We start from the raw sequence: 11,868 nt of genomic DNA on the forward strand, positions 1-11,868 counted from the left end.
TGTGTGTGTGTGTGTGTGTGTGTGTGTGTGTGTGTACGTGCAGTTGTCAGTCCCACATAGCTGAGATAGTTTATTAACCTCTTATGCCTGTAGGTCATCTTAGCACCACAGGTTAGGACCTGCAGGTAATTGATGAAGTACACCGTGTCACGCCGTCCACATCTCCACACCACCGTAACACACAGTCAGTTTTTTTTTTCCCTTTAAATACACCAATATCTAATATAGAAGAGTTTGCACTGCCAGCGGATGCCTGCAGGTCTGCAACACCAAGCCAACCTCATTTCAGAAAAAAATGAGCCTGGCCTCCAGTTGGTGGAATTCACCTACAACCCCGTGTCCAGTAGGTCCGATAGGTAAGTCTCTGCAGCTAGTCTGCTTAAGCATCATTAGTCTTGATTTAGTTTTCGTGGTCGCAGAGATTTCCGGACATTTCTCAGTATTTTTTAAAATATCAGAAAATCTGTGTGCAGAACAGATGGTTTTTAACATTAACAATACGGTTTCATCCGACAGACTCTGGCTGATCTGCAGCCAATCAGCTGCACTGCACTCTCTACCCATGTTTCTCTTCATTTTCTGTTCGAGGAATAATCTCCTTAAATGTGCTGAATCTGTTTACCATCAACTCTGGTATAATATAAAATGGAAGACGGATTATTTCAGTTGAGAATTACGCTTACATCCAAAAACTCAGCAGTAAAGCTAAATGGTAATGCGTTTTATGATGTGCAGTTTAAGCTGAGTGGGAAAGTACCACCAATATTAATCAAAGACTAATGAACTGATAAAGTCGGCTATCCTGGTCTGCATAGGATTTTGCACACACTGAAAATAGTTACAAATATGATGATGTATGAAGTTGGAATTGAAATGATTATCTGAATAATTGATCCGTCAGTCACCAGAAAAGGGATCATCTTTGATACTCGATCAGTAGTCTAGGTTGTTTGTAGGCAAAAATGCCAACATTCACCTCGACCAGTGAGGATTAGTTTTTTGTGTCTTGTTTTTCTGTCCTGTCTAGGATGAATATCTTCTGGTTGTCAAGCACTGGTTGGACAAAAAAAAAATGTAATTGTGATGAGCGTGTTCTTCCATTTTATTGACTAAATGATTAATGGAGAATATTAAGCAGGATAATTGATGATAAAATTACCTCAACTGAGCTATAAATGTAATAGTCCAGTAAACGACTAAATTAATTACATGTCCTGATTATAAACAAATCTATAGGGAATGCTTCTGGCTTAGTATCACTCAAAGCCAAAGAGTTAGGATAGAATAGAAAATAATTTACCAGAGACACATGGATTAAACACATGACTTATCCCCCAAAAAATGACCAACGGCCAACTACCCAGAGACTTAACAAGTCCTCGTAAGAACATTAAAACAAAATAAATCCCTTGCCGGCACCAAGCAAATCCACCTACATGACATCTGAATTAAATCAACTTACATGAGTAAAAAACTGATGAAACGGTTAAACTAAGAAGGTTGACATCCTTCAGTTTCTCACGTGTACTTTGTGGCTAAATTCATCTTGTTACGAGAAGAAGTTTTGTGTAACAACCAGACAGCAGAGCTGCAGCCTTCCCTCAACACATGTTAAATAAAATAAACAGGAGTGATGGTGTCTGTCAGGTGAGGCTGTCCTCCTCCTAGACAATCAACGCTTCCCTCATCCTCATTAGCAATAAATCAAAGACTGTGACGAGACGAGAGACAAACACTGTGACTGTCACAATATCCCTCTTTTGTTTGAGGCCACCGCGTCGTTCGTTAAGGTGCGATCAAAGCAGCTTAATGATGAGCAGAGGAAGATAAACGAGGGACGGCTCAAACCTTAATGAGTGACGGGGAGCGAAGAATAACTACTCTCTTGTGGATATATTCAGTATATTCATATTGGCTGTCGTGTGTGAGTCTGTGAGCTACAAAAGAGCGTTTGTGTGAGTGCGAGCGCGTCTGAGTGTGAATGGAGGTAATGGGCAGTACAGCTGGCCTGCGCTCAGCTTAAATGCTGCCTGATTGTTTTAGCTCATCCTGGGTTTGATGATGGAGACGGTGTTGTTTGTTCGAACAAATATACAGCGCAGCAAGAGCACATCTGTGGGGCACTAACAGGTGTGGAGGAGACAAGAGGAGAGACGGTGTGAGAGACAAACACACACACAGATACACACACACACACACACACACAAACACACAAACGCACAGGGAGAAAGTGAGTTTTGGAAACCGTCCCAGCGCCAAGCACAAGCCAAATTAAAAAGAAAATCAAAGCCTTTTTCCTGTCCAATTGAAGATGATAGCGCTGCGAGAGAGAGACAGAGAGGCAAAGTGTGATTCTGCATTATAACAGCTGTGTTTAGATCAGCAAAATATGGACCCACACAGTTTGGAGGAGCCCCAATCAGGTCATCACAGCAGGAAGATCAGACAGTGAATGTTGGGAAATACACAATCCTGGTAGTGTTTACAGAGGTAAATCCAACTATTAATCCGCCATACATGGCTTGAGATATGTGGACAGTGTACAGCCTAACATTATGTCGAATAGTGCTTGTTGAGCATCTCATTCCAAAATATGCTGCTAGCATCCTAGCGATCTTGGACGCTGGCTGCAGAGATTTGCTCTCACCCCTATACCAAGGGTGTGGGATGGCGCTGAGGTCAGTGCAGGCCAGTAGACTTCTTTTTTCACCAATATATACCAGTATGTTGCAGCATTATGAATTCCCTAAATTAAAAGTAAGAAGCCCATGAGGGACAGCCTCTGACCAAAACTACACTATTTTTACCATGATCCTCAGTAGGGGTGGGAGGAAAACATTGAGACGGCAATACATTGTGTTGTCTTGTATATGATTGTGTATATGTATATATTCTATTCTATTATCAGGGTTCGTACACATTTTTCAAGGTCAAATTCAAGCACTTTTCAAGCACTTTTAAGGGTCATTTTCAAGATTTTCCAGCACCTTTTTGCTGGGGTAAAATACGTATCTACAGGAATATATATACTTGTGATTTTTTCTTATCACAGTTATGTACATTGTATCATGCTGTAAACATCTAAAATTTTGTTTCATAATAGCAAAAACTTCAGAAATTAATTATCCAGTCTGATCCCAATTTTGTGAAAGACAGTTATAATGTCAAGCACTTTCAAGCACTTAAACTAAAATCCAAGCACTTTTCAGTCCTTGAAAACACAACACTTTCAAGGATTTCAAGCACCCGTACCTGTATTATCAATACACTTGTGCCAATAATCATCAAGTTTATGAAAACAAGCACGTGCTCTAAATATGCCCCGTGACAATTCGACTCACCAAAGTTGCAACTTCCCAACTCAATTTACACTGACTGAAAAGATGTTTGTGAGAGACAGTTGTATCCACACTACTATATCTCACAGCTATTTAATATTGGAATGATGGCACACTTGAACATGGTCAAGTTGCATTCAGCGTGTCTGTTTTAAAAGAGACTCTTAGCTAAGACTCTTTTAACTCACTTTTCCTGAACATTGTTTCATCTCAGTCATCAATTTCCTCAAACCAGTATGTAAGTAGATAATTCCTGCTTTTTGCCTTGCACAATGCCTTTCCTTAATCTAATTGCCTGCCTGGCTCAGTCAAAAATAGACTCTGTGCATATTCCCTGCTTCTGGGATGTTGCTGAAACGCAGAGCAGCGGCACAGCTGGATCAACAAATCCAAAAAGGCCGCAATCAGTTCTGGCGGCTGAGTCGCAGCTGAAACGCAGCACAGACGTGCCTGCTGTAAACTGGCGGAATCACAATCACAGGCATTATAATGTACTGTAGCATCCCTTTGATGAATCGTAGATTTGCTGTGATGTAAAGAATCACTGTGACATTTTGTAGAATTGCAGTGATGTATCGCAGATTCACTGTGATTTTTCACAGAATCGAAGTGACTTGTAATATAATCACAGTGACTAATTGTAGAATCGCAGTGAGGCGTGATATAATACTATCGTGGAGTTTATCGGCAACATATAGCAAACTTTACCGTGTGTTACTCTGGGATTTCCACCCCTATTTTCAGGGGTTTGTGCGGACACTGTCATAGTTGATTATTTGATTCTATCACAGAGCACTAAGGTCACAGTTAGTGGTGGTGTTGGACTGGTCTGCATCATATTCAAAGGCGCTCTAATATTCTGACTCCCTCATGCATGTAAAAAGGAAGCACAAACACGTTTTAAACACGTCTCAACATAATGCGGTCTATTCCTTTCACTCACCTTTGTGGGAAAACTTAGAATGTTGTGTCACAGAGTTCAGGACATGAACCAGAGTGGAGGCACTCTTCACTTTTCAGATAATTAAATTTGCTCAAAAATGACGGAGGCTGAGACAGGCGGTGAGAAGTGAGAGACTCGGAAACCTTGATAATGTGGCTCATGTGCAAAAGGAAGATGAAGAACCGAGGTACCCATGAACATCCTGGATGGAATAAAAACATGACTTAAAAGTAAAGTAAAAACATAGATTGTCCATCACAACCCAACCACAAGACAGGACTGTGGTTCAACAATGCTTCACGTTTAATCTGTGTGTGTGTGTGTGTGTGTTAACTGCTCAACGGCCACACAGCAGCCCCATACCAAAGATGAAAGTTTACATTTAATGTCGCCCACAAACTATTCTTTTTTTTCCCATCTTCTGCCACGCCTCCCTCCATCCATCCCTCCATCCTCGCCCCAGCAGGCCTCTCTCGCGGCGCAGAGCAGATTACGGACAACGGCGAGCTTCAGCCGCCGCCGCCGCTCAAACACTAAGACATTTTAATTTCTTACTTTTTATCGTGGCCACGCAGACCACTTTCAAACTACTTCCCTTTCGCCCAGCTCCACTTCCAAGCCGCCCAAATCTGCGTCTCTCCCCGCCCCAAAAATCTTCACTGCCCAACAGTCCCTGGATGACCTCCCCTCCCTGAAATCTGGCTAGAGCTCCAATCTTGGCTTGATGGGGTGCGTGGAATTAAAAACCAGGCAATTACAGTGAAAAAATTGAAATCTTGTGTTTTGTATGGGAGTGGTGTGCCGAGGGGGGGAGGGGATTAGGCTAAAGCTGGACTGGCGGTTGAATGGTGAATGAACCGAAGGGTCCCTGAAAGATGCCACTTGTTATTAGAGTGTGTAAACACTGCCAAGCTGCTGAGAAGCTGGTAAAAACACATCGGACATAAAGACGCTGCCTGTGGACACGTCGTATTATCCCTCAGTACATTAACTGGCTGCTAAATACTTAGCTTGAGGATTCCAGCTCTCTCTCCCCCCCCCCCCCCCCCCCTCCTTCGTCTATCCCTCTCAAAGTGTCTCCCCCCTCTGTAATCTTTTCTAGACAATGAGCGAGAGAGGGATGTGATATACAGCGAGGAGGAGAGAGAGAGCCACAGAGAACTACAGTAGGAAGTCTGTTAGGAGAGTTGGGTTTATCTCCATCTAACACTGTGGGCTAGACACTGATCTTAACCCACATGAGAGGCGAGTTTATTATTAGAAAGCAAATATAGTGTAGACAAAATGAGCCCCGAACAAAGGCCGTTCATTTATGCGTTTAAATGATAGCTGGAGTTAACTGGCCACTGATCACCTTAAAGCAGCCACAAAAATACTACTGACATTACCAGAGGTTTCCATACATACACGGGTATTTCTTAAAAATGAAGCTGTTTGTATGCCTTCTGGCCTTTTGTACACATGTAAACAGCATTTTAGGGAAATTAGTATTTGAAAGGATATCCAGCCCTAGATGGGCAGAAATAATATTTGAGTATTCGAGTTTGTACAGTGATGGAATGGATGTCATATTGTTTGACTCTAAAGAGATGCAAACGGACACTGAGAGTACAGTGATGACGAATATGACTGCTTGCAATGTTTTGCTGACAAATTATCAGTTACGGTTTTGTGAAGAGCAGCCACATTTCCCCGCCTTTCTGAGTATTTTCAGTAAATAAGCGAATGGCCAAAGTATACATTCTGCTTTTGGTTTCCAATGCACGTAAATTCCAACCGGAGATATGCGTTTTCCAGGTGCTGTTGTATGGATGGAGATCATTTCTGAAACGAAGCTAAAAGACTCGTCTGGTGGAGATAGTTTTTGCTTTAAAACACTGTTTACTAAAAACATGTGTGTCTACAGACTAGTATACTATTGTTCTGACTACCTCCATCAAGAGGGGTTTCCCACCTCTGTTTTGTTTGTTTGTTTGCTTTGTTTGATTTGTTGATTATGTTTTCGGTCTATAAAATGTGTAAAGATGGTTGAAAATGCTTATCACTACTTCCCAATAACCAAGTCAACATACTCATATTCATTGCAAACCTCAGTTCACTATCATAAACACAACAAAAGCAAGCAAATCTGAACATTTGCTTGCTTTTGTTGCGTTCATGATAGTGAACTGAGATTTGCAATGAATATGAGATTTAAGAAAGTGGAATCAAATAATTTGGGGAACTTAATAAACTGACTGTGATGACTGTGGTGATTTTCTCTGTTTCTGTTAAATCTGACCATGATCAGGTGGCTGCCTTAACCTGATTTAGATGGCCCTATTGTAAGTAGCATACTGCATATCTGTATAAAAAATAAAAAAAATCAGTGGTACTGAATTTTGTTCACCTTAGGGCTGAAGGATTTGACAGACATTTTCAGTGAAAGAAAAATTCCTGATGTGGTCTGTACCAAACAAGCATGTTCCCTTAGGTCTGGAGAATATGATTTGTAGGCCGGGGAATCTCTGTAGTGCCACATATTTTCATTTTCAGAAAGAAATCCTGAATAATTAAAAATAAAACTTAAAGATTGCTGCTCTAAAAGGTTGATTCCTTGTTCAGCCCTGTTTTCCGTTGGTGTCCATTGCACATTACTGTAAAACCATTCAGATATAAAAAAAAAAAATACATTAAAAAATCTATACACCCTGCAAGATGTATAAAAAGTTCTTAAGAACCACAAGTCACAATGCTTTCTGTGAAAGAGCCTAACTGACAAACAAGTGAGAAATAAGCATATTATGGATGCTACAGCAAAGTAAGTCACTTGTAACACATGTATTAACAGGACATGCAATATCAAATGGCAAATTTAATACATTTCACTGTGAAAAACAACGTGTCATGCAACCAAGAGTTCTTTTGCAGAAAAAAGGAAACAAACTGCTGAAGTAAACATTTTCCTGCTGAAGCCCACTTCAGTTAACAGCTGTTTGCAACCAGAAAAACAGGGATGTTGTTCAGTTGCAGGCAGAATTCTCCTTTTCTCATGCATGTATAAAAAGTCAAAAACAAGCACGTATCTAACAAATGCATCTTCAGAGTGCATTCAAAAACACAACACCAGTAAGACATACAGACATGGCTTTGATTCAGCAGCAGTATGTGAATGACAGATTCAGTCAAATCTCTCCTTTTACCCTGTTGGTGGTGTGTCTACATGTGCCTGCTGAACTACATGGCCATTATTCTTCATCATTTCCACACCCACTGATACACTGTAATTTCACCTTTCTCAGTCCATGCCATGTGTCACAGGCTGCCATTACAACCACATAAACTAGAGTAAGCCTATATTATTCTTAATATATTGCAACCTATACTCTTTATGTCATTACATCGCTCCCCTACTCCCCCGCTCTGGTGAATGAAACCATCTGCATAGTAAGATTACGCCTGTAATTATACAGCCAACAGCACATGCATTGTCTCTATATGTCTCAAACACACACACACGCACACACACACACACACACACACACACACACACACACACACACACTCACACTCACACAGTGTGAGCGTCTGGCCCTGCAAGGCCATTATAGTAAACCACGTGAGCTGCTCCTATTCAAAGCTCTCTATTGTTCAGACCGAGGTAAGTAGGGGAGCCTTCAGACTGTAACCACCTGCACGCACGCACACACGCACAAGCAAACACACACACACAACACACACACACACATACACACACACACTGATGTTGTAGCGGAAGGAGAAAGTGAGAAAATAAATATTAGGATTGAAAACAGCTGCTTGTTAGGTATGCATTTTTGTAAAAAAAAATAAAAATAAAAATAGATCTGCTACCAAAGATATCAAGTCCACACAGCGCTCTCATGATATTTACTGTAGATGTACATTGTACATGACTACGTGTATGTGCTTTTCTTTTCTTTTCATTTTCACCAAAACCCTTTTTTTTTTAATTTATTTATAGGAGCATTAAAACACCTTTTATCCATTTGTTATGTTCATGCACATCCACACAGGAAAAATGGACCCATGGAAACCTACCCGAATACGAAATGCATGAATACATTTTCAAAAAGAGGCGAGCGATTTGAAAGGGACCAGAGGATAATTAGATGCCATCAGAAATGCAGTTGGCAGCAGTGGCAGCAATTAACAAGCAGCAACTGTTGAAAAGAGCAACATCACATGTCTTATTGATCAACATCACAGTTTGCTTAAATATATACACATTATTCTCCTGTGATGCGTATGACACAACGCCTGAGAGCTGACAGTAAATACTGGGGTTGTTCTGATACCAGTGTTGGAAATAGGTCTGATTCAGCCAAAAAAAAAAATGCTGAAATCATATCGTTACGCCAGCACACCGGTGAATGCACTGATTTAATTCAGCTTGGTTTAGATATTGCAGCACTTGTAATCAGTTCACACATGTTCACATTACGGAAATCTGGATCGGGAAGGAAAAATTGTATCAGAACATCTCCAGTGAACACCACTTTGGCATTAGACATACACACATACACACCCAAGATTCACAGCAGTTACAGAACCTAGAACACAACTAAGAAGAGAAGACTTGAAGGCACGAGACCAACACAAGAAAATCAGTGACCAAATCAATTTAATTATCTTACAGCAGAGATAAAGGTATATATGTGGATAGTATTTCAACAGATGTCAGCATAGAAAATGTCAGTATAGAATTGCCAGAGATATGTCACTGAGAAACTGAGGTATTATTATGTAGTTTGCCCTCCACAAAGCACTGACAAGTTTTCAGGTGTAAAGTGACCCACTCAACAAAAGTCTTGGTTACAATTCTTTATTCCTGAACTCTGCCTCCCATTTGCCACAGTGCCAAATGCTCAATTGAACCATTCTATTTTGTTGCATTTTGTATAGGTATGAGGATGTGTTGCAAAAATGGGCTTTGGCCTCAAAACTCTAGTATCAGTGGAACATTCCTTCTAGCCTGACAAAAGAGAGAGGGATCAGACAGGATAAACAGGCAGACACAACCTCTAAAGGATCTATAGCACATTTATAACACAAACGCACACACACACACACACACACACACACACAAAGATACAGAGCTACTGGGATCAGTAAATTATGTATAAGGAAGCAGCTGACCTTTATATTGCTACCGGAAGCTGAACTGAATTGGAAATAAAGCTCCTAAAATAGACAAAATATTTTTTTTTTCATCAGAAATGGGCAAGAAAATAAAAAGAATCTAGGGAAAAGAAAAGTAGTGGGCATTAGGTCGACTGGTGCTAAGCCCTGAAAGGACACATATGAAAGAGATGTTTTTAGATTTAGTTAGTTTTCCGTTTTTAAGTACCTGGTGATGTTGTTGTCAGAGAGTAAACAGGTCCAGTTTTGAAAGTACATTGCATGTTTCAGATGAAAAGAGCCACCCAACCAGAACTAATAGGTCAACATTCACAGGAAAGCACCTTCAGTGGTCTCAGCTGTCAACGTGGAGGATTCAGATTTTTAATTTGCAGGGAGAGATATTCTATCAGAACAAATACAGAGAGCGGACTGCAAGGTAAACTGACTGTGTTGAAACAGCAGGGTGTTTGAGGCGAGAGTCCACCTGAAGCGGAGCAGGACGCATTATCTGCAGCAACCCGTTGTCTGGAAATCAAACATCAAAGTGCAAAGCATCATGGGACAGCGGGAAAGACAAATTTCAATGACACGGAAAAGTGAGATAATTTGGAAATACGTGGCCCATCAGCTGGAAACAAACAGCAGTCTCCTCTGTGAAAGTCTGATGGTTTTGCTTGACTTTGTGACTCTGTGATAAGGGACTCCTCCATTTGCTCCGGTACTTGATATGTCACTTGAATGTAATTTGAATGATGTCTTTTTGGGGCACTCACTAAAACAAGGTTGCGTCCTTTTTTCTTGGAAGGACAGTCTCTTTTATACCACTTTTACAAAGATATTAGTGCATATGTGTGCAAGTTTTTAAAGCTTTTTTCATACAGATATTCTTAGCTCAAGACTATCCTTAGCCATGGGCCAACATATTCCACTGGGCATGTTTATGTCACGTTACGGCCACTGGAGCCAATCCCGGCTGTTTTAGACAATGTTTGTGGTCCCTGGCACATTTCAGCAGCATCCCAGAAGCAGCTCTTTGCTTTGTGGATAAAACATGCCAAGTCTACTTTTGGCGAAAGAGGACTGCAGTCACGTCAAGCTGCACAGAGCTGATCAAGCTAGACAGGAAGTTAGACAGCTGAACGCCATAAAGGATCTGGTCAGTTTTAAAAAATAAAACACCCTGTGTGGACTCTGGATCTACAGCACAATATAGTCGGAAATATTAACAATAAAACACACTTAAAACAGACAACCAATGAAACAATTAACTAAGGATGCACTCGCCAGGTAACAGAGACGTGCCCAGTAGAACCGAGGCGTAAGAGTTGACCCTGGGATAACATAGCCGCTTTCAATGCACACATTGTTACCACAGGGTTAACTTAAGCCCAAGGGCTATACAATTAACTACATTTTACTATTTTTTTTTACAACTCTGTTTAGCCTCCTTCCATGCTGGCATCTTTAAACCCTGCATTTAGTTTATTTTCAGGGGATAATCCCACAAACTCAAGGCTAATCTTAAACAGGAGCAAGGCCAGCAATCCCTTGGCTAAAGTCAGAGCTAGCCCACTTTGGAATATGTCAGTGGAAAAGCTTTCTTAGCCTAGGGGTTAAAAGCTCCCTTAGTCTTGGGATAGTCTTAGCCTAGGGCTAAGGATAGTCCAGGCCTAAGAATAATAAGAATAGAATATGTATTATAATCTAACCTAGAGGTTTCTTTCCCCTTTTGACTTGGAAGTGATGTTGACAGGTCTGAAAAATTACTGGATGCAGTGTAAACATAACCAACAAAGATGACAGACAAAACTACACAAATAAGAGCCAAGTTGTATTAAAATGTAATTTCCCTTCAAGCATGTTCAATTCCAGTGTAAGCAGCACATTTCATTATACAGCCTGTTCACAGCTGGAAATCATGTAAGTCAGATTTAACTAGTTATCACCTGTTTGAAACACAGGTATTTGTCTGCATTAATTCCACTTTCTAGTATTTCCATCCACCCCTTTGCTCCAAGCATCTGACATGTTTTTATTAGTTCAGTGCGGTGTTCATTAGAAAAACATACAGGTAGCGTAACCTCCCCGCCCTCTCTCCTCTCTGTGGCTGTGGGAGGCAGTAGAGCGAGGTGGGCTGCTGCTGCTTTTTTTTCTTTTTTCTATCTCTCTCTCTCTCTCTCTCTCTCTCTCTCTCTCTCTCTCTCTCTTTTTTTTTTTTTTTTACAAGCTGAAAATTGTTTTGTGGTGTTTCACGGCTGACAGGTTATGGTAATCCGGGAGGAGCACCGGTCTGGAAACTAATGAACTCAGAAAGAGAAAGAGGGAGAGAGACGAGGTGGCGGTGTATCGCAGTATTGGGAGCGGAGTTGTTCTTGTATCATTGATGCTTTATTTTACTTGCTCCCACAGATGGAAAGAACTCGCATTGTGCTTAATTAAAGTGCA

Source organism: Sparus aurata, chromosome 11 (assembly GCF_900880675.1).
Source record: "Sparus aurata chromosome 11, fSpaAur1.1, whole genome shotgun sequence".
In the NCBI taxonomy this organism is placed as follows: domain Eukaryota; kingdom Metazoa; phylum Chordata; class Actinopteri; order Spariformes; family Sparidae; genus Sparus; species Sparus aurata.